This window comes from Andrographis paniculata, unplaced genomic scaffold (assembly GCF_009805555.1).
Source record: "Andrographis paniculata isolate CXL003 unplaced genomic scaffold, ASM980555v1 Contig114END, whole genome shotgun sequence".
NCBI classification, from domain to species: domain Eukaryota; kingdom Viridiplantae; phylum Streptophyta; class Magnoliopsida; order Lamiales; family Acanthaceae; genus Andrographis; species Andrographis paniculata.
Window position 1 is genome coordinate 12,932 of NW_026137385.1, and position 22,749 is coordinate 35,680.

The 22,749-nt window shown below is 31.9% G+C and overlaps 2 long non-coding RNA genes across 29 annotated transcripts; both read right to left on the reverse strand.

Moving 5' to 3' along the window:
- Positions 1 to 1,850: 1,850 nt before the first annotated feature.
- On the reverse strand, positions 1,851 to 16,335 carry LOC127247168 (uncharacterized). Of its 28 annotated transcripts, none has more exons than XR_007837845.1 (34): positions 16,142 to 16,335; positions 15,963 to 16,044; positions 15,780 to 15,868; positions 14,887 to 14,956; positions 14,563 to 14,754; positions 14,372 to 14,473; positions 14,082 to 14,279; positions 13,889 to 13,996; positions 13,684 to 13,794; positions 13,232 to 13,329; positions 12,949 to 13,137; positions 12,755 to 12,862; positions 12,236 to 12,658; positions 12,031 to 12,133; positions 11,462 to 11,935; positions 11,309 to 11,379; positions 11,072 to 11,217; positions 10,372 to 10,988; positions 10,192 to 10,295; positions 9,688 to 10,058; positions 9,386 to 9,536; positions 8,775 to 9,299; positions 8,160 to 8,695; positions 7,048 to 7,527; positions 6,840 to 6,936; positions 5,893 to 6,407; positions 5,625 to 5,791; positions 5,470 to 5,532; positions 5,333 to 5,399; positions 5,177 to 5,239; positions 5,039 to 5,105; positions 4,735 to 4,945; positions 2,248 to 2,275; positions 1,852 to 2,167 (listed from the first exon to the last, which is right to left on the reverse strand). It is a non-coding gene; the product is annotated as an uncharacterized LOC127247168 (long non-coding RNA). The 28 variants fall into 28 exon arrangements; XR_007837834.1 differs by having other exon boundaries at positions 12,236 to 12,486; positions 12,618 to 12,658; positions 14,887 to 15,868; XR_007837829.1 differs by having other exon boundaries at positions 12,236 to 12,486; positions 12,613 to 12,658; positions 14,887 to 15,868.
- Positions 16,336 to 18,462: 2,127 nt separating this feature from the next.
- LOC127247276 (uncharacterized) lies at positions 18,463 to 22,260 on the reverse strand. Its single transcript, XR_007837880.1, has 4 exons — positions 22,245 to 22,260; positions 21,357 to 21,566; positions 18,863 to 18,890; positions 18,463 to 18,782 (listed from the first exon to the last, which is right to left on the reverse strand). It is a non-coding gene; the product is annotated as an uncharacterized LOC127247276 (long non-coding RNA).
- Between the last annotated feature and the right edge of the window lie 489 nt (positions 22,261 to 22,749).

Consider the following 22,749-nt stretch of genomic DNA (forward strand, 5'->3'; position numbering starts at 1 on the left):
TTAGATTTTCTATAAGAAATTATTAATGTAGTTATGTAAAAAAAATTAAAATTAAAATTTTAGATCGTGCCATTTAATTAACATTGTGTGGTATATATAAATTACGGGTCTTTTGATAATTATTAGTATTAATTAAGAAAAGTGATCATTGGAAATTTTGACCTTTAAAAATTTATGGTATGTATTAATTAGTTTCTTTTGGTAATTAGAAATAGTAATTAAGGAAAATGATCAAATCGGATTTTTTTTATTTGATGCAATTTTTTATTTGATGCAACCATTATGAATTTTAAATTTTAAAAATGTATAGTCGATTAGTTTCTTTTGGTAATTAGTAGTTTTAATTAAGGAAATTGATCAAATCAGAATTGGTTGATTGGACCATTTTGGATAAATGGAAAATCCTTTGAAATTGACAAGATTTGACAATTGTTAATTATTTTTTTAAAGTGATAAAATATTAAAAAATAGTAATTATGTCACAACTATTTTCAATATGGCTATTTCATATTTGCATCAAAATAGTCTTTGGTCTTTATTTTTTTTTTTAAAAAAAAAGTTAGCTTAGATATTTAATCTTATATATGTACGCTTTTTTAAAAGTGTAAGGCTTTCTTTATTTAGGTTTTGTTTTTTTAACCCTAAACTCCAGCTTTTTACTATTTGAACTGCATTTTCGAAAAAAATATATATTTTTCGCTCATTAAATATCTCATTATACATTATTTTAATATCAATTTCAAATCAAAATTTTCCAAACTATATCAAAAGATAGTGTTTTGATTTTGAATTTTTTTTATGTGAAGTAGTAATATTTTATATTGAATGTTGACTTTTGTAAGAAGATAAAATATAAATATTGTAAATCGTGTTAGAAAAAAAATTATGGACAAACAAACCCTAATTAATTCCTTGTTTGGATAGTTTTTCGGACCATTTTAAAAACCCATGGTGAAAGATGAGTCACCCATCTTTAACACAATGAAATTTGATTTTGACACCATCATTGTATCATTCATTGATGTTAAATATTGGAACAAATTCAGGCTTGTAGATCATATAATGCTAAGGATGGTATCGATAGATGCTTCGAACAATTTTTGTATTCGAACTTGTGCACACTTGAAAGTTTCTCCGGCACCCATGGAAAAATATAAGTTTTGTCTAAGGAGTTAAGAGTCGCCTTTACATAACCATTAATTTGACGGTTAAGTAAATGATTTTTGTGAGAAATTAATTATAAGAACTCAAAAATTGCATTCTTAAATAAAGAAAATAAAGACCAATAAATACACATAATATACACAGACTCGATAGAATAAGATAAGACAAATTTAAATTTAAATCTACTAAATCTAAATCTAAAACTAAATATCTAAAATATCTCAACAATTCTGATCAAACAAAGATAGTGACAAATCACCATATATGCCCTCCAACTTATCAATTGTCGGAAGGGCACTTGTAATAATTTTTGCAAACGTTATTGTAGATTTACCTAGCCACGCAAATATTTGTAAAATGGGACTAGAGATATTGTCGCGGATGTAGTTTCAAATATCTACTTGTAAGTAGTCAATCCATGGAACAAAATTCATCATTGTGAGGACTACTCATTCCCTAGGAGATGGTTATAATGTTGCTGAGAAAAATCAGCATAACATTGATTTTCCTTAATCTTAACATATAAACATAAAGACAACATTCATTTTCTATAGTACATGAATATATTTATTGTATTGAAATTAATAATAGCATATATTATATAAAATTATATCACGTGTTACTATCAATTTATGCCCTATATTTATATTATATTAACATAAATAAGTATTGTATGTCTCAATATCTAATGTTGTTATCACTTTATTGAAGTAAAATTGCTCATTCGCCAAGAGCGATCTCCGGTCAATGTATTCAAAAATCCATTGGTAAGCGATGTCCAAAAAGCTTGTATTTTTCTATCAGGTCTAATTCTGATCTCGGATCATTTAAAATATCATATAAAATATTATTTTAATTTAAATCATTATTATATCCAAACCTCAAACCTAAACCTTGTGAAGGTTTATTAAAGACAACAATGGCACATAAAAAACAGGGGACACTTCATGAATCAACTGCAGTCGCGCCGTAACCTCGTCCATCTAGTCCTCTCGGTGTTTTTCTGAACGGATTGAAAGCAATCATCGTCAGTTCACGCGTATAAAGACAAAAAATCATCAAAGCTAAGCATGTTCCTTTTACCTCGATTCATCTCACTCGCAATCGGGGCCTAAAACAGAGTAAAATGAAATTATATATAAGAAAATTGAATAATTTTAATAAAAAATAATCATTCTAACATAAATTTATTTATTTAGAATAAATTACAAGATAAATATCGTTTAGTGTTAAATAAATATGATAGATATAAGTTTATTTTGTTAATTAAAACCTCACTCTTGACTGTTTAATTAAATGATTAAATTAAAAATAATTTAATTTGATTTATATAAAAATTTATTTTATAATTTAATTGCATTATATAATTCAAAAATATCATAACTAATTTTTAACTATAAAATTCGTATAATATAATTTATGTATAATTAAATACAGATAAAATAATTTATAAATTAAATATATATATATATATTCTTCACTCCAAGTTGCCCCAATTTTGAAGGAAATCAAAATAAATTCATTTTATATTTTTTCCCCTCTCTTTCCCCATTTAAAAAAATAGAACCAAACTAGATAATTATATTTTTTTTTTCTCCCCTCCCATCCCCTACCTTCCCCTCCATTATTCTCAAACCAAACAGACCTTAAATTGATGTTCGATAGTATTATAATTTTTTCATTTTTTTGGGATCAAACTATTGTGGTTGAATCAAGAATAACATCATAAGGTTAGAGGGATAACACGTGGGGTTAGTGCAGCAAGATTTAGACGCCAATTTCGACAACAATAATTTAGGTGAATTTGGTATTTAATGGTTTTTTTTTTTTTGTTGTGGGTGTGTGTGCGAGTAGATGCTCACAATATTTCGTTAAGCATGTTGAAAATGTGCTTCGTGTGTTTGTTTTTCGTTTTACTATACGAGCATATGCATACATTTTGTTGGTCAAAAACAGTAGTAGATTCCAACACTGTTTTATTTTGCCTGTTTAGCATAGGTTATCGTTATTTTTTTATATTTTATTCTAGTTTCTTTCCGGTACTAGATGTCACACATTTTCAAATTTATGTTAGATGTTCTCACACTGTGTATTATTTGTTGAGGGCCAGTGTGCCACAAATGCTTATAGATGTTCTAATTGTTTGCATATATATATATATCTTAGTATGCGTTCGAAAGCATGTAACAACATTATTTGTGTTATAATGGTATGTTTTGAGGGAAAGTGTACTAAAAAATTGAATATCTTTTATGATTATGCATGCCTTATCAAAGTTTCTATTTTGTTTTAATTTGTGTCTAATATGAATAGACAGGGTAACTAAAAGTTTTCGTCTTTTTTTGGACTATGGTGGTTGCTTTTGTTGGGTGCATTTGTTTCGAATTTGTATTTTTGCGTATTTATTTTAATTGTGTGATATATGTATCCAATATTTGTGATTTTGCTTTAATTACATGTTTGATATCAATAAAAGTTTGTATTTTTGCTAGACTATGTGACCTAAAGGTTGGATATGTAATTTTTTGTATTTGTGGTTATTGTTGCATATTTATTTTAAGTGTGTGTAAATCATTGCACATCTTTTGTGATTATACATGCCTTGTATGTTGGGGTAGACTCACGCAATACTTTTATTTTTGTTTTAATTATGTGTCTGAAATTGTTTTAATTATGATTTTTTTTTTAGATTGCATATTTGTTTGAATTTTTTATATTTGTGGTAGTTGTTGTGTATTTATTTTTTTGTTGTATGTTTTGAGGGCAACTGTACTTCTAAAATATTGTACACCTTTATATGATTGTGCATGTCTTATCTATCTATCTTTTATTATTGTGAATTTTTTGTGGTTATTGCGTATTTATTATAATTGTATATTTATTACTTGGAGTCCCTGAAAGCATGTAATAAGATTTGGTAAGGGCTAAGTGTAATCAAAATATTGTACATCTTTTATGATTGTGCATGTCTTATCCAATGAGGGTAGCTCTATCCGGAAGTTTGTATTTTTGTTTTAATTATGTGATATTATTTGCAAGTAGACATGGTAAAAGTAAATATTTGAATTTGTATTTGTACTATGTGTTTGCTTTTTGTTGGGGCATGTATTTGTTTGGAATGTGTAGTTTTTTATATTTGTGGTGACGCGTATTTATTTTAATGTATATTTATTGGAGTGCCTTGAAAGCTCGTATTGTATGTTTTGACGGCAAGTATACTCAAAACATTGTATATCTTTTATAATTGTTCATGTCTTATCTATCGGGGTAGTTGTACCCGATGTATGTAATTTTGTTTTAGTTACATGTTTGATTATCATTTGGGGTAGATACGGTAGAAGTAAAATTTTGTATTTTTTATTCAAATTATATTATTGCTTTTTGTTGGAGGCTTGTGCCTTCAAGGTTGCATATCTGTTTGGAATATGTGTTTGTTTACATTTGTGGTTGTCGTGTATTTATTTTAATTGGGTGCTTATTAATTGGGTAATAAGATTAGTTGTGTGCTTATTGTATGTTTTGATGACAAGTGTACTAATGATCCCAACAAAAAGAAAGAAAATTACGTACCAATTATTGTCGGATTTGGCCTCTAATCCTTTCCTCTACTCACGATGTTGTTCTTGATTCAACCTCAATAGAGAGAAAACACATCAGTTTGATCCTAACAAAATAAAAAAATTATAATACTATTGAGTATCAAAGTTACGTACCGATTCTTATCATGATTGGTCTGTATGCCTTGCCCCTTTAACATCACAAATGTTGTTCTTGATTCAACCTCAATAGAGAGAAAACACATCAATTTGATCCCAGCAAATTGAAAAAAATATAATACTATTTAGTCTCAACAAAATGAAAGAAAGTTACGTACCAATTCTTATCATGATTGGTCTGTATGCCTTGCCCTTTTGACATCACAATTTTGTTCTTGATTCAACCTCAATAAAGAGAAAACAAAATGAAAAATCTAGCACTATTGATTCCAACAAAAAGAAAGAAAAATACGTACCAATTCTTGTCGGATTTGGCCTAAAATCTTTCCCTCTACTCATGATGTTGTTCTTGATTCAACCTCAATAAAGAAAAAACACATCAGTTTAATCCCAAAAAAATGAAAAAATTATAATATTATTGAGTCTCAACAAAATAAAAGAAAGTTACGTACCAATTCTTATCATGATTGGTCCGTATGCCTTGCCCATTTAACTTCACAATGTTGTTCTTGATTCAACCTCAATAGAGAGAAAACAAAATGAAAAATCTGGCACTATTGATCCCAAAAAAAGAAAGAAAATTACGTACCAATTCTTGTCGGATTTGGCCTCTAATACTTCCCTCTACTCACGATGATGTTTTTGATTCAACCTCAATAGAGAGAAAACACATCAGTTTGATCCAAACAAAATGAAAAATTATAATACTATTGAGTTTCAACAAAATAAAAGAAAGTTACGTACCAATTCTTATCATGATTGTTCTTGATTTAACCTCACCAGAGTGAAAACACATCAATTTGATATCAGGCATCAATTTAATCTCAACAAAATGAAAGAAAGTTACATACCAATTCTCATCGGGTTTGGTTTATTAGCCTTGCCCCTCACGATGTTGTTCTTGATTCAACCTCAATAGAGAGAAAACACATAAATTGAGCCAAAGAAAATGAAAAAGCTATAATACGATTGAGCATCAATTTAATCTCGACAATTAAAGAAAGTTACATACCAATTCTCATGAGGTTTATCGTAAAAGTGTGAGCATCTTCAGCTGTAGGATTGCAGCTTTAAGAAGGATCGATCACAGAAGATAGTCACTGCTGAAAGATTCAAGAACCTCACTGCCATTATCATCATCGTCTTCCTCGCCTTAAATGTATGTTCGAATCCACCTGCAGACCACTTCTACAAGCAGAATTCGGTGTTGAAAAACCAGGTGGTGTGAGTGTATGTTCACCAGTTTTACCGATGATCCAAACCCATTTTCTTTCATGTCTGTTTTTCCGTTTCATTGGCAACACTATTGGAGTTCTTCTCGGATTGTCTGGATCGCCACTTGATTTCCCAGTAGACACTGATGGTGTTCCTGAAAAGTTGCTCGTTCAGATGGCCATTGCATTTGTACTGATGACAACTCTTGCCCAGATGTGTGTTGTGCTAAATGATGGAGCAGTCAATGGTGATAACTTAGCAAAGATGCACTCTCAGCTAATCCAGATGCTTGAAGGTGCTCATGGATAAGCCCTGAAGTAAGTATGGATAAGGCGGTGTTGATCAATAGAAAATTAAACAAAAACCATGATCCATATATCTAGGCAAGAAGGTATAAGAAACTGGAGTAGCAGCAGCTATGCCCTTTCGATGCATCTCAATACTTGCACGCCCGTAATGGAACAAAATATAATCTCAAAAAGAACATGTACAAATCTGACAAGACTAAGGTCACGTATGAACATTATGCCTGTATTATCCAATGTTATAACTTGTATTTCCAGATTGGATCACAATATATATAATCGAGGTAGATAGCCAAGAGGTTATTCAGCCAAATATATGTATATATATATATATCGAGGGTAAGGCTTGTCAGGAGTAATACTAGCTAAAGTGTGCACATATTTAGGCCAAGTTTCCTCTTGAAATCTAATAATAACATGAAGAAATTAGAGCCCATACCAATAAGCTCACTTGAGTTAATTCCGCCTGCCATCTATTTTGGTCACCACTGGCGGTTTGGCTCCCACTCGGATGAGCTTTGATAACTTTTCCAAACCTAAAAAAATAAACAAATAAAATTATATTAGAAAGCTTATAGCTATGGGTCCCCGTCAATTTTACAATTGATTAATAAACCAAAAAAACAGCAGCACCAAGCTACACCAACCTGAAGTTCGGTCAATATATGTGCAATAGCATCAACCTAAAAGCACTCGGCATGTAAGAGCACGAAGACAATCAAGAGCTGCAGGGGATGTCACCATTCGAGATTGGAGAAGCTGAAGAACCTTTATACCATGCCTTGAACGAACGCTTCTCTAGCTTTACGATATCCTTGTCCAAGCATGAAATCCTGCGATCTCCAACTAAACCAGAAGCAACTAATGAAGCAGATGCCTGTGATGATGAAGTGTTACCAACAGATGATGGCATAGGTGTCAGTTCCCCAGTTTGATCCCTTGATTCATTCTGATTTGGACCACCTCTGGGACATTCCTCTCTGAATTTCTGTCCCTGGAGTTTATAGCAGATTGATTCCAGCTTGGGTAGAAGAAGCTTGCTGACCTTGCATGAGACTTGGCTTATTGCTTATTCATGAAGGAGGGCACACAAGGTTTATTAACAAATTCAACGCTGGTTCAACAATCTACAATTTTGACAATGAAAATTTTCAAAGTTAATTGAGGCATGCAATTAAAATGAATACGCAAAAACACAAATTCCGAACAAATGCAACCAACAACACTTGCCCTAATATAAAATAAGCAACACGTGGGGTTAGAGCCGCAATATTTAGAGGTTAACTATGAAGGGAGTTGATAAGATTGGTTTCTGAAAATCTATGCAAATAATGAATTGACCTAGCTATTACAATAATTTTAGGTGATTTACTTTTATAATCTACAAGTGGATGCAGCAGCAAAATGTGAAGTCATATCACCCGAACTGCAAGATCCATTCAGACTTCTCCCAAAACTATAAAAATATATAAATATATGACTCTACTATTTTGACCACAAAATGTATGCATATGCTCATATAGTAAAACGAAAAGTTCAAAGCACATTCTCGTCATGCTTAACGAAAAAAATGTAAGCATCTACTCAAAGCTTAAGGCTTTCACACGGAGTGTGTTGAATGCTGAAGTGACATCCTCTAGAGGAAAAATAATCAAACTTAAGCATAAGCTAATATCAAAATTTTTTGTTCATATCAAGGAATTTATTACAAGTTTAAATTTAAAACTTTAAATCATAATATAATTAACATTACAAATACCTCATTCCCAGCAGAATGGTAGCCCCCACCATCATAGGCAGTAAATTGATAAAATCGATGAATTGGTCTTGCGATCCCACAAAACTCCATTCCAAAGCAGCATTGAGTCAATATGAATGATCACATCCATGATCATGTCCAGACGGGTTATTAGAAGTATCAGTCAGTGTCAGATCCAATTGACAAGACTGGATATCATCATACACAAGGATTTAACGCCGGGATGAATCTGATGGCAGTGATGCAAACATTGAATGCTTGGCTCAGGGCAGACATGAGGATAAATAGGTCGGACTGGTTAGCAAACTCTCAACAGATGGTGTGCATAACAAGTTCGAATCCATATGGTCTGAGTGTATGTTCACCAGTTTGGTCTATCCAACAAGAATCCACAAGTTGCTATTTCAGATGGCCATTCTATTTGTATTGATGACAACTCCTGCCCAGATGCGTGTTGTGCTAAAGATGATGGAGCATCCAAGGATGGCATTGGTGATAAACTAATCCAGATAATTGAAGGTGCTCATGGATAAGCCCTGAAGTTGGTGTTGATCAGAAGAAAATTAAACCAAAAACCATGATCCATATATCTAGGAAGGAATGATTATCAAATACCTAGAATGATAAGAAACTGGAGTAGCAGCAGCAATGGCTGCTCCTCTTTCAATGGTCTCAAAGTGGGAGTTGCCGCATCACTAGCTGCTAAAGTACTCGGCATGTAAGAGCACGAAGACAATCAAGAGCTGCAGGGGATGTCACCATTCGAGGTTGGAGAAGCTGAAGAAGCATGCTTTACACGAACAGCTTCTCTAGCTTGACGATATCCTTGTTCAAGCTGAGCACCAAGCCAAGCACGAAATCCTGCGATCTCCAACTAAACCAGAAGCAACTAATGAAGCAGATTCCTGTTATGATGAAGTGTTACCAACAGATGATGGCATAGGTGTCAGTTCCCCAGTTCGAACCCTTGATTCATTCTGATTTAGACCACGCTCTGGGAAATTCCTCTCTGAATTTGTCCCTGGAGTTTATAGCAGATTGATTTCCGTATTGCTGACCTTGCATGAGACTTGGCTTATTGCTTATTGATGAAGGATGGCACACAAGATTTATTAACAAATTCAATGCTGGTTCAACAATCTACAATTTTGACAATGAAAATTTTCAAAGTTAATTGAGGCACAAACAACTTTAAAATAAACCATACGGTTGATGTGCAACATTACCTCAGGTTCATCATAGCCATCACCATCGTTAGGTTGAATAGACTCCACAAGCAAGAGGAGATGTGCCCTGATTTATTGTCGCAGTTCCAGCCAACTTAACAATCTGATGGACAATATTTGGCGGAAGAGAACAAACACACTTCATTATCACCTGCAAAAGTACGGAGTGAATCAATAACCATCCTCAACAAGTGATACAAAGCAGCAAGAAAATAAAGAGTAAAAAACCAAATCATACCAAAATGTGTATAAAGAATTTAGTGCAAGTGGAAACAACAAAAGATATGGGCAGGACAAACTACCTGAATTGAACCAATAGTTCATAAGCAGGAAGAGAGACCCACATATGTATGGGCATTTCTAGGAGTCGCAGGGAGTCTGTCCATGCCACCGCAATCAACAAACAATGCAGAAAACTTTCTGTGAGCAGCCAATGCACATATTAGCTTCAAAGTTCATTCATAAGGAATTTAGTGTAGGGTGTTTCTTCGAGCTTAAGACTTCGCTGCAGTAGTGCAAGGCATACATTTACTCCTTCTCATGGAGTACAGAACCAAGAACTTCAACATACTCCCCAAGAAACACCAGACACTGGATACAGAATTTCTCTCTCAACTTCAGAAGGGAATGACCACCAGGAATAGAAAATTCAGCAAATTCATGGCTTTGAATTCTACAAGTATCAACATATCAAATGAAAATAAAGATATATAGCATAAATAACCATGTCTCAAACACAAAACGATTAAAACATATAGGAAAGTGTCATCAGTTAAAGACATCTCATGAAGCATAGGACCACCAACCTTGCAAGAGCAACTGCACTGGCAGCATCCATAACAGTGTGATGAAGATCTGGATGCAGCAACCACAATAGCTTCTTCGTCATTCGTCTTCTTGTATTCCTGCACTAAAGAAATACACAAATAAGTTCATGAGAAACAAGCATTCAACGAGAACCTAGAGAGGTTTGAGAACCTGCTCACCTCTAATCAGCTGTCTTAACGACCTCAGCAGCAGCAGCACCTGCAGCCTTAATGGCACAGGCAGGTGCATGGTCTGTTCTTGCTTCGGCTCAGCAGCTCCGACTGCTTTCATAACCAACTCAGTAATGTCTCAGAAACTCCTTCATTGGACCTACCTCTTGATCGCCATCGATACTCCTTCAAAGTCTTCTTCCCCATGAGATTTTCCACCAGGTTTTTCTTTTGACTGGCAGAGATCCCACTTCTCGTCACTATCTGCTTCAGCATCATATGCATCAACCTCAGGAGCTACACTATCAAGATGTTCCTCATCACCCCAGTACATATCCCCATATGTTTGCCTATTGCCACACCTCTCATCATCTCAATCAAGGTTGTCCATAGATGTGCGATCTTTTTCACGTTCACTCTCAGTGGGATGGGCTCTGATAGTCTCAGTATCCATGTGAAAACTCTCTGTCACTTGCTTTGACTTACCCCTGCCATCCTCTTTGGCCTTTAGAGCCATGCTAGACACACTTTTGTTGTCAAACAATACCTTAGAAGCTTTTGGTTTGTGTTAACCGTACTCGTAGATATCACATTATGTCAACACATCTTCCACTAACTGACCACCACTGAAAAAGCAACATCAAAAGGAAATTATGAGAGGAGAAAAAGAAAACAGAAGAAAATTGAAAATAAAAATATTGGAATATACTTCTCCAAGCATGCAGTCAGCAGGTCAATAGCATAAGTGCGCAACATTTCAGCATTGACCCTTCTCTCTTTGTAGTTCTTCTTTTTTCGTTTTTTTTTTCCTTGCGTAAGTCCTGCATGTCCAACCTCACCAGCTGTCTTTACAACCTATTTTTCAACTATTCAAATATCAGTCTCAGCTCCAAATCAACCTACTGAAAAGATGTAGAGATCATGAAACGAAACATGCCTATTTTACCTCCAAAATATTCTTGTTCTCTGAAATCAGTGTGATATAGGATGTTCCTGCTTAATGAGTTCTTTTTCTTCCTGCCATTGTGAAAAAACCATATATGATTATTGAACAAACTAACAACCAATGGGATTTAGTAGACCTAAACAAGTTACCTACTTTGTTTTCTTGTTCTCTTTCGCGACTTGTTTTCCATTTTGCCACCAGCAGGTTCAACATCTCCTTAAGGTCAACATCTGATTGGCTTTTTTTTCAATTTTTTTCTTCTCTTTCTTTTTTTTTTTTCATTTTTCATTTTTTTTCCTTAATCTTTTCATCTTTGTTTCCCTTTTTTTTCAAAAAATTTTCCACTTTTCCAGCTCTTTTCTTTTCTTTTTTTTTTCTTTTCTTTTTCTCAACCTTTTTTATTGATCTCTTTGCAAAATAATACAGTAAGAACAACAACAAAAAAAGCACAAACTTGCAAACTGTAACACAAAATAAGGCCAACGATAAACCATCTCCCGCCCAAACACTTACCTTTTTAGCTTTGGCATCCAAAAGAGGATGAATATCTCTTCTCAACTTCAACAAAGTAGCAAAACCATACTTTTGAAGCATATTCTTCATGTCCATCCCTCACATCTTCACAATCTGGTTTTAGACAATTAGAATATTAGTTTTATTTAAATCCAAATCAACCCACTTAAAAGATACATATATTAGAAAACCAAGCAAGCTAAATTTACCTCGACAATGTTCTTATTCTCTTCGATCAATATAGCTCGCCACTTGTTTGAGTAGAAGAAGGCTGAGATAGGACGTTTCGGCTTTAACGGGTATTTTTCCTTTCTATCAATGCAAAGGAACCATATATGATTATTAGTTTGATTCAACTCCAAATCAACCCGCTTAAAATAAGTAGAAATTAGAAAACTAAGCAAGCTAATTTACCTCCACAAAGTTCTTATTCTCTAAAATCAATGTAGCTCGACACTTGTTTTCTTTTACAAATTTCTTTTTTTTCTATTCTTTTGTTTTTTTCTCTTTCTGTTTCTTCAAATTTTTTTGCTTTTTTCTTTTCTTTTTCTTTTTTCTGTTTCTTTTCATTTCTTTTTTTTAACTATTTTTTTTATTCAGAATTTTTTTTTTCTTTTTTTTTTCTTTTCGTTTTTTTGGGTAGGCACCGCATGTCCATTGTGGTGCTGCATTATAAAGAAAACATTAATGAGGTGTAATTAAGCCAAGGATATACCATCCCTTGCCCAAAAAGCTTCGGCATCCAAAAGAGGATAAAATATCTTTTCTCAACTTCAAAAAAATAGCCATACCGTACTTTTAAGCACATTCTTCATGTCCTTTCTTCAACGGCACAATCTGGTTTTAGACAATTCAAATGTTAGTTTTATTTAACTCCAAATCAACCCACTTTAAAGATATAGATATTAGAAAACCAAGCAAGCAAGTTTTTACCTCAACAATGTTCTTATTCTCTTCAATCAATGTAGCTCACCGCTTGTTCGAGTAGATGGAGTCCTGACATAGGATGTTTTGGCTTTAATATGTCCTTTTCCATCCTATCTATGTAAAGGAACCATATATAATTAGTAAACAAACTAACAACCAATGAGATTTAGTAAAAACAAAACAAATTAATGTATACTTACTTTAGTTTTCTTGTTTTCTTTCACGATTTCACTAATTGTCTTCCATTTTGCCCCCAACAAGTTCGACATCTCTTTGAAGTGAGCATTTGGATTGGCTTTCTTTTCTGTTTATCTTTTCTTCTTTTTTACTTATTTTACTTTCCTTGGGTAAGTATTGCATGTCCACCCCTCACTGCCGGTCTTCAAAACCTGGTTTTAGACAATTCAAATGTTAGTTTGATTCAACTCCAAATCAACCCACTTAAAATAAGTAGAAATTAGAAAACCAAGCAAGCTAATTTACCTCCACAATGTTCTTATTCTCTAAAATCAATGTAGCTCGGCACTTGTTCGAGTAGATGAAGGCCAACATGGGATGTTTCGGCCGTAATGGGTCCTTCTCTGTAGAAGAACCATATATGATTGTATAACAAACTAACAACCAATAGGATTTAGTAAAAGTAAACAAATTCATGTATACCCACCTTTTTTTTTTTTTTTTCTTTCATAGCTTTCTTTTTTTTTTTTTTTTTTTAACTTTTATGCTTTTTATCTTTCTTTTTCTTTTTTCTCTATTTTTTTTTCATTTATGCTTTTTTTAACCTTTTTTTTTCAGATTTTTTTTTTCTTTCTTTCTTTTTTCTTTTCGTTTTTCTGGGTAGGCACTGTATGTCCATTGTGGTGTTGCATTATAAAGAAAATATTAATGAGATGTAATTAAGCCAACGATAGACTACATCCTGCCCAAACACTTACCTTTTCAGCTTTGGCATCCAAAAGAGGATGAATATCTCTTCTCAACTTCAAAAGAATAGCCAGACCGTACTATTAAGCACATTCTTCATGTCCTTTCTTCACCGACACAATCTGATTTAGACAATCAAATGTTAGTGTTATCTAACTCAAACTCAACCCACTTTAAAGATATATATATTAGAAAACCAAGCAAACAAGTTTTTACCTCAATAATGTTCTTATTCTCTTCAATCAATGTAGTTCACCGTTTGTTCAAGTAGATAGAGACATGACATAGGATGTTTTGGCTTTAATATGTCCTTTTCCTTGCTATCTATGTAAAGGAACCATATATGATTATTAAACAAACTAACAACCAATAAGATTTAGTAAAACTAAACAAACTAATGTATACTTACTTAGTTTTCTTGTTTTCCTTCACGACTTCATTAATTGTCTTCCATTTTGCCCCAAAAAAGTTCGACATCTCTATGAAGTGAGCATTTGGATTGGCTTTCTCTTTTGTTTCATTTTTTTTTTTTCTTTTGTTCTTTTATTTATTTTACTTTTTTTGGGTAAGTATTGCATGTCCAACCCTCACCGAAGGTCTTCAAAACCTGGTTTTAGACAATTAAAATGTTAGTTTGTCAACTCCAAATCAACCCACTTAAAAGAAGTAAAAATTAAAAAACAAACCAAGCCAGTTTACCTCCACAATGTTCTTATTTTCTACAATTAATGCAGCTTGGCACTCGTGTGAGTAGATGAAGGCCGACATAGGATGTTTTGACCTAATGAGTTCCTTTGCTTCCTGTTGATGTAAAAGAACAGTATGTTATTACTAAAAAAACTAACAACTAATAGAATTTAGTGAAACTAAGCAAATTTATATATACCCACTTTGTTTTCATGTTTTCTTTCACAGCCACCAACAGGTTCGACATCTGCACTGACTTTCTTTTTTTGCTTTTCTTTTTCTTTTTTCTCTTTTTTATTTTCTTCCTTTTTTTCAGTTCTTTTTTTTCTGATTTTTTTTTTCTCTCCGTCTTTTTGTTCATTTCTTTGAGTAGGCACTGCATTTCCATTGTGGTACTGCATTATAAAAGAAAACATTAAATGAGAACCATGCATACTTATAAACGGGTTATCTAAGTTGCAATGCATAAAAGACATGAAAAATATATATTCGTATAAAGTATTTCAATTAAAATATAGTTAACTTACCTTGACCAATGCACTCCAATCTTTCACCCGGCATCACAGCTAAATGGATAATAATAATGAGTGAACCAAGCTGAGCTCAACAAACCTCACCATGGGTTAGTGTATGCACTCAAGTTAAATCATAAAAATGGCAATCCCATAGGCTTGCATGTCAATCATATCTCCCTCACTTAAGGGACCTAATGACAAGTATCAGGGGGTCTTTAAACAGGTGTAATGGGGCTCGGGGTATAGGTAGAAAAAAGGATAATGAACGGCTAAAAAGTGTCGAAACAACAATGGAAAGAATTAAAGCATATCACTTGTAAGAATTGAAATCAACATTACATTGGTAACCGTAACTCCACTCATTTTTGTTTCTTTTTGTTTTTTTTTTTTTTTACTTTTTTGTGCTGCTTCTTTTTGTTTTCTTGTTTCAGCACTTTGTTTTTTGTTTTGCTTTTTTTTTTTTTTGTTTTGTTTTGTTGGGGTTTAGCCCCTTTGTTTTATTTTCCTTTTTGTAAACATCAACAACACTATACTTTCCCTTTCTACACTTTATACAAGAAGAATATAAATGATAGCCATAAAACTTCCACTCTTCCTTCGACACAAGGATCAATATAAGGTATAAATCCAAAAAATGGTATATGGCTAAAGGATTAATGATTGATTGAAGAATGAAAAGGTTTTCAAAAGGCTCAACGGTGTTAACTAGTGGATAAAATTTTTGGGTAGGATAATTTAAGCCAAGTAGGTATACCTAATGCCCCCGTCATCTTACTTATATCAGGTCCTCATGTGTGTTCAACATGCATTTCGAGGCAAGTTCTAGAATGCCAATTTAGATCTAACATCACACATGAAAAAAATATATATATAAATATCGAATGCTCTAGGCTCAAAGTCCTCACATAGGAAGGAAATAAAATATTAAGCTCGGCAAGGTTCAAACAGCAATGGATGGCAAGTGAAATAACAATGCATCGACATAGTTGATATCCTGGAAGGGGGAAATATAAAGTCCATGAGCCCCAAAACAAGAAATTGCAAAAGCAGACCAATCTAATCCAAGATGAACAGAAAACCCAACTTACAGGGGTCCGGTGGGCAGAGCAGAGCAGAGCAGAACGAAGGCCGGGCAAAGCGTTGGTTTTTCTCCTTTCTCTCGATCTTCTTCTGCAATCAGAAAGGAAACTTGTAAAATCGAACCGATTCGATTAAAGAAAAATGAAAAAATCGAATCAAGAAGCAGATTGAATATAAAATGGAAAACCTAAAACGGATGATTAGGGACGACGGACTTTCTTATGGCCGCCGGCCGACGACCGGCGTAGACGACGGAAGACAGTCTCTTCCGTGATCGATTTCCTCTCTTCTTGTCTCTGGACTTTCTCTTCTCTCCATTTCCTTCCCCCTCTCTCTCTGTCTCTCTCTCTCTCTCTCTCGCGTTTCTTTCTAGTTTCTTCCTTACCGTTATGAAGTTCGGTTTAAGTATGGTAATAATTTTTCAAATTTTTATAACTAAAAAGTACTACACGATAAAAATTATATTATTATTTTTTATATACAAAAAATATTAAATCAAATTATTTTTCCACCTATAATTGACTATTTTAAAATATAATGAGATGTTTTATTTATTTAATATTTTATTGATAAAATAGATAATTAATTTTAGCATAAATTATTTTTATATTTGAAGTAATTATTTGTAGTCATATTAAAACTCTAAAAATATATATTCAAATTTAGATTTTCTATAAGAAATTATTAATGTAGTTATGTAAAAAAAATTAAAATTAAAATTTTAGATCGTGCCATTTAATTAACATTGTGTGGTATATATAAATTACGGGTCTTTTGATAATTATTAGTATTAATTAAGAAAAGTGATCATTGGAAATTTTGACCTTTAAAAATTTATGGTATGTATTAATTAGTTTCTTTTGGTAATTAGAAATAGTAATTAAGGAAAATGATCAAATCGGATTTTTTTTATTTGATGCAATTTTTTATTTGATGCAACCATTATGAATTTTAAATTTTAAAAATGTATAGTCGATTAGTTTCTTTTGGTAATTAGTAGTTTTAATTAAGGAAATTGATCAAATCAGAATTGGTTGATTGGACCATTTTGGATAAATGGAAAATCCTTTGAAATTGACAAGATTTGACAATTGTTAATTATTTTTTTAAAGTGATAAAATATTAAAAAATAGTAATTATGTCACAACTATTTTCAATATGGCTATTTCATATTTGCATCAAAATAGTCTTTGGTCTTTATTTTTTTTTTTAAAAAAAAGTTAGCTTAGATATTTAATCTTATATATGTACGCTTTTTTAAAAGTGTAAGGCTTTCTTTATTTAGGTTTTGTTTTTTTAACCCTAAACTCCAGCTTTTTACTATTTGAACTGCATTTTCGAAAAAAATATATATTTTTCGCTCATTAAATATCTCATTATACATTATTTTAATATCAATTTCAAATCAAAATTTTCCAAACTATATCAAAAGATAGTGTTTTGATTTTGAATTTTTTTTATGTGAAGTAGTAATATTTTATATTGAATGTTGACTTTTGTAAGAAGATAAAATATAAATATTGTAAATCGTGTTAGAAAAAAAATTATGGACAAACAAACCCTAATTAATTCCTTGTTTGGATAGTTTTTCGGACCATTTTAAAAACCCATGGTGAAAGATGAGTCACCCATCTTTAACACAATGAAATTTGATTTTGACACCATCATTGTATCATTCATTGATGTTAAATATTGGAACAAATTCAGGCTTGTAGATCATATAATGCTAAGGATGGTATCGATAGATGCTTCGAACAATTTTTGTATTCGAACTTGTGCACACTTGAAAGTTTCTCCGGCACCCATGGAAAAATATAAGTTTTGTCTAAGGAGTTAAGAGTCGCCTTTACATAACCATTAATTTGACGGTTAAGTAAATGATTTTTGTGAGAAATTAATTATAAGAACTCAAAAATTGCATTCTTAAATAAAGAAAATAAAGACCAATAAATACACATAATATACACAGACTCGATAGAATAAGATAAGACAAATTTAAATTTAAATCTACTAAATCTAAATCTAAAACTAAATATCTAAAATATCTCAACAATTCTGATCAAACAAAGATAGTGACAAATCACCATATATGCCCTCCAACTTATCAATTGTCGGAAGGGCACTTGTAATAATTTTTGCAAACGTTATTGTAGATTTACCTAGCCACGCAAATATTTGTAAAATGGGACTAGAGATATTGTCGCGGATGTAGTTTCAAATATCTACTTGTAAGTAGTCAATCCATGGAACAAAATTCATCATTGTGAGGACTACTCATTCCCTAGGAGATGGTTATAATGTTGCTGAGAAAAATCAGCATAACATTGATTTTCCTTAATCTTAACATATAAACATAAAGACAACATTCATTTTCTATAGTACATGAATATATTTATTGTATTGAAATTAATAATAGCATATATTATATAAAATTATATCACGTGTTACTATCAATTTATGCCCTATATTTATATTATATTAACATAAATAAGTATTGTATGTCTCAATATCTAATGTTGTTATCACTTTATTGAAGTAAAATTGCTCATTCGCCAAGAGCGATCTCCGGTCAATGTATTCAAAAATCCATTGGTAAGCGATGTCCAAAAAGCTTGTATTTTTCTATCAGGTCTAATTCTGATCTCGGATCATTTAAAATATCATATAAAATATTATTTTAATTTAAATCATTATTATATCCAAACCTCAAACCTAAACCTTGTGAAGGTTTATTAAAGACAACAATGGCACATAAAAAACAGGGGACACTTCATGAATCAACTGCAGTCGCGCCGTAACCTCGTCCATCTAGTCCTCTCGGTGTTTTTCTGAACGGATTGAAAGCAATCATCGTCAGTTCACGCGTATAAAGACAAAAAATCATCAAAGCTAAGCATGTTCCTTTTACCTCGATTCATCTCACTCGCAATCGGGGCCTAAAACAGAGTAAAATGAAATTATATATAAGAAAATTGAATAATTTTAATAAAAAATAATCATTCTAACATAAATTTATTTATTTAGAATAAATTACAAGATAAATATCGTTTAGTGTTAAATAAATATGATAGATATAAGTTTATTTTGTTAATTAAAACCTCACTCTTGACTGTTTAATTAAATGATTAAATTAAAAATAATTTAATTTGATTTATATAAAAATTTATTTTATAATTTAATTGCATTATATAATTCAAAAATATCATAACTAATTTTTAACTATAAAATTCGTATAATATAATTTATGTATAATTAAATACAGATAAAATAATTTATAAATTAAATATATATATATATTCTTCACTCCAAGTTGCCCCAATTTTGAAGGAAATCAAAATAAATTCATTTTATATTTTTTCCCCTCTCTTTCCCCATTTAAAAAAATAGAACCAAACTAGATAATTATATTTTTTTTTTTCTCCCCTCCCATCCCCTACCTTCCCCTCCATTATTCTCAAACCAAACAGACCTTAAATTGATGTTCGATAGTATTATAATTTTTTCATTTTTTTGGGATCAAATTGGGTGTTTCTATTGTGGTTGAATCAAGAATAACATCATAAGGTTAGAGGGATAACACGTGGGGTTAGTGCAGCAAGATTTAGACGCCAATTTCGACAACAATAATTTAGGTGAATTTGGTATTTAATGGTTTTTTTTTTGTTGTGGGTGTGTGTGCGAGTAGATGCTCACAATGTTTCGTTAAGCATGTTGAAAATGTGCTTCGTGTGTTTGTTTTTCGTTTTACTATACGAGCATATGCATACATTTTGTTGGTCAAAAACAGTAGTAGATTCCAACACTGTTTTATTTTGCCTGTTTAGCATAGGTTATCGTTTTTTTTTATATTTTATTCTAGTTTCTTTCCGGTACTAGATGTCACACATTTTCAAATTTATGTTAGATGTTCTCACACTGTGTATTATTTGTTGAGGGCCAGTGTGCCACAAATGCTTATAGATGTTCTAATTGTTTGCATATATATATATATATCTTAGTATGCGTTCGAAAGCATGTAACAACATTATTTGTGTTATAATGGTATGTTTTGAGGGAAAGTGTACTAAAAAATTGAATATCTTTTATGATTATGCATGCCTTATCAAAGTTTCTATTTTGTTTTAATTTGTGTCTAATATGAATAGACAGGGTAACTAAAAGTTTTCGTCTTTTTTTGGACTATGGTGGTTGCTTTTGTTGGGTGCATTTGTTTCGAATTTGTATTTTTGCGTATTTATTTTAATTGTGTGATATATGTATCCAATATTTGTGATTTTGCTTTAATTACATGTTTGATATCAATAAAAGTTTGTATTTTTGCTAGACTATGTGACCTAAAGGTTGGATATGTAATTTTTTGTATTTGTGGTTATTGTTGCATATTTATTTTAAGTGTGTGTAAATCATTGCACATCTTTTGTGATTATACATGCCTTGTATGTTGGGGTAGACTCACGCAATACTTTTATTTTTGTTTTAATTATGTGTCTGAAATTGTTTTAATTATGATTTTTTTTTTAGATTGCATATTTGTTTGAATTTTTTATATTTGTGGTAGTTGTTGTGTATTTATTTTTTTGTTGTATGTTTTGAGGGCAACTGTACTTCTAAAATATTGTACACCTTTATATGATTGTGCATGTCTTATCTATCTATCTTTTATTATTGTGAATTTTTTGTGGTTATTGCGTATTTATTATAATTGTATATTTATTACTTGGAGTCCCTGAAAGCATGTAATAAGATTTGGTAAGGGCTAAGTGTAATCAAAATATTGTACATCTTTTATGATTGTGCATGTCTTATCCAATGAGGGTAGCTCTATCCGGAAGTTTGTATTTTTGTTTTAATTATGTGATATTATTTGCAAGTAGACATGGTAAAAGTAAATATTTGAATTTGTATTTGTACTATGTGTTTGCTTTTTGTTGGGGCATGTATTTGTTTGGAATGTGTAGTTTTTTATATTTGTGGTGACGCGTATTTATTTTAATGTATATTTATTGGAGTGCCTTGAAAGCTCGTATTGTATGTTTTGACGGCAAGTATACTCAAAACATTGTATATCTTTTATAATTGTTCATGTCTTATCTATCGGGGTAGTTGTACCCGATGTATGTAATTTTGTTTTAGTTACATGTTTGATTATCATTTGGGGTAGATACGGTAGAAGTAAAATTTTGTATTTTTTATTCAAATTATATTATTGCTTTTTGTTGGAGGCTTGTGCCTTCAAGGTTGCATATCTGTTTGGAATATGTGTTTGTTTACATTTGTGGTTGTCGTGTATTTATTTTAATTGGGTGCTTATTAATTGGGTAATAAGATTAGTTGTGTGCTTATTGTATGTTTTGATGACAAGTGTACTAATGATCCCAACAAAAAGAAAGAAAATTACGTACCAATTATTGTCGGATTTGGCCTCTAATCCTTTCCTCTACTCACGATGTTGTTCTTGATTCAACCTCAATAGAGAGAAAACACATCAGTTTGATCCTAACAAAATAAAAAAATTATAATACTATTGAGTATCAAAGTTACGTACCGATTCTTATCATGATTGGTCTGTATGCCTTGCCCCTTTAACATCACAATGTTGTTCTTGATTCAACCTCAATAGAGAGAAAACACATCAATTTGATCCCAGCAAATTGAAAAAAATATAATACTATTTAGTCTCAACAAAATGAAAGAAAGTTACGTACCAATTCTTATCATGATTGGTCTGTATGCCTTGCCCTTTTGACATCACAATTTTGTTCTTGATTCAACCTCAATAAAGAGAAAACAAAATGAAAAATCTAGCACTATTGATTCCAACAAAAAGAAAGAAAAATACGTACCAATTCTTGTCGGATTTGGCCTAAAATCTTTCCCTCTACTCATGATGTTGTTCTTGATTCAACCTCAATAAAGAAAAAACACATCAGTTTAATCCCAAAAAATGAAAAAATTATAATATTATTGAGTCTCAACAAAATAAAAGAAAGTTACGTACCAATTCTTATCATGATTGGTCCGTATGCCTTGCCCATTTAACTTCACAATGTTGTTCTTGATTCAACCTCAATAGAGAGAAAACAAAATGAAAAATCTGGCGCTATTGATCCCAAAAAAAGAAAGAAAATTACGTACCAATTCTTGTCGGATTTGGCCTCTAATACTTCCCTCTACTCACGATGATGTTTTTGATTCAACCTCAATAGAGAGAAAACACATCAGTTTGATCCAAACAAAATGAAAAATTATAATACTATTGAGTTTCAACAAAATAAAAGAAAGTTACGTACCAATTCTTATCATGATTGTTCTTGATTTAACCTCACCAGAGTGAAAACACATCAATTTGATATCAGGCATCAATTTAATCTCAACAAAATGAAAGAAAGTTACATACCAATTCTCATCGGGTTTGGTTTATTAGCCTTGCCCCTCACGATGTTGTTCTTGATTCAACCTCAATAGAGAGAAAACACATAAATTGAGCCAAAGAAAATGAAAAAGCTATAATACGATTGAGCATCAATTTAATCTCGACAATTAAAGAAAGTTACATACCAATTCTCATGAGGTTTATCGTAAAAGTGTGAGCATCTTCAGCTGTAGGATTGCAGCTTTAAGAAGGATCGATCACAGAAGATAGTCACTGCTGAAAGATTCAAGAACCTCACTGCCATTATCATCATCGTCTTCCTCGCCTTAAATGTATGTTCGAATCCACCTGCAGACCACTTCTACAAGCAGAATTCGGTGTTGAAAAACCAGGTGGTGTGAGTGTATGTTCACCAGTTTTAC